We start from the raw sequence: 764 nt of genomic DNA, 5'->3' as shown, positions 1-764 counted from the left end.
CTCACCTTTGAAACTCCCTCCCTCTATGCATCCGTACGACTGAGTCCCTGCCCTTCTCTGTATGACCTCATGGCGCAACGGTAGCGCGTCTGACTCCAGATCAGAAGGTTACGTGTTCAAATCACGTTGGGGTCACGTCTTTTTAGCCCAGTAACTCTGTCTCTAATCAGCCACCTGTTTACTGGTTACCACTTATCATTTATTTATTCACCATTCTCTATTTCAGTGCTGTTTATACTATGTCATATTGTATATACTGTATACCAATACACCTACCTCAAGTCATAAGGTCATAGGTCACAGGGGTGCCCCAAGGCTCAGTGCTTGGGCCCCTTCTCTTCTCAACTCTATAAACATCCCGTTATGCGTTAAGGTCGCAGTCTCGTCTGGAGGCGTGGGTTCGAATCCCACTTCTGACAGTGAGATTTTTCAGCCGAGCAATTCCCTGTCAAATGATAGTAGGGAAAACGAGTAAGTTCTCTGCATGTTATGGGATAAGCGCATAAATTAAACTGAGCACTAGAGCTACAACCTTTGCGACGCTGCTTTCAGGAGTAGCTGCAGCAGAGGAGGCTCTATTTTCAGCACCGCACTCCTAGCAAAGTTAACGATCGCAATCAGGGTCAAATAGTTCTGGAGACCCCCGCCCGCCGACTGCAAACTAGTTATACACAAGGACATTTATGACAACCACATGCTCCACTACAAAGATTCCCTCTCTGCAGCAAAACCCAAATACTACACTCATCTGATATCATCTGACA

The 764-nt window shown here is 46.3% G+C and overlaps 1 non-coding gene across 1 annotated transcript; it reads left to right on the top strand.

Moving 5' to 3' along the window:
• The first annotated feature begins 63 nt into the window (after positions 1–63).
• On the top strand, positions 64–135 carry trnaw-cca. Its single transcript has one exon. It is a non-coding gene; the product is annotated as a tRNA-Trp (tRNA).
• Positions 136–764: the final 629 nt, after the last annotated feature.

Source organism: Micropterus dolomieu, unplaced genomic scaffold, assembly GCF_021292245.1.
Source record: "Micropterus dolomieu isolate WLL.071019.BEF.003 ecotype Adirondacks unplaced genomic scaffold, ASM2129224v1 contig_5679, whole genome shotgun sequence".
Classification (NCBI taxonomy): domain Eukaryota; kingdom Metazoa; phylum Chordata; class Actinopteri; order Centrarchiformes; family Centrarchidae; genus Micropterus; species Micropterus dolomieu.
This window is presented reverse-complemented; position numbering and strand designations above follow the sequence as displayed.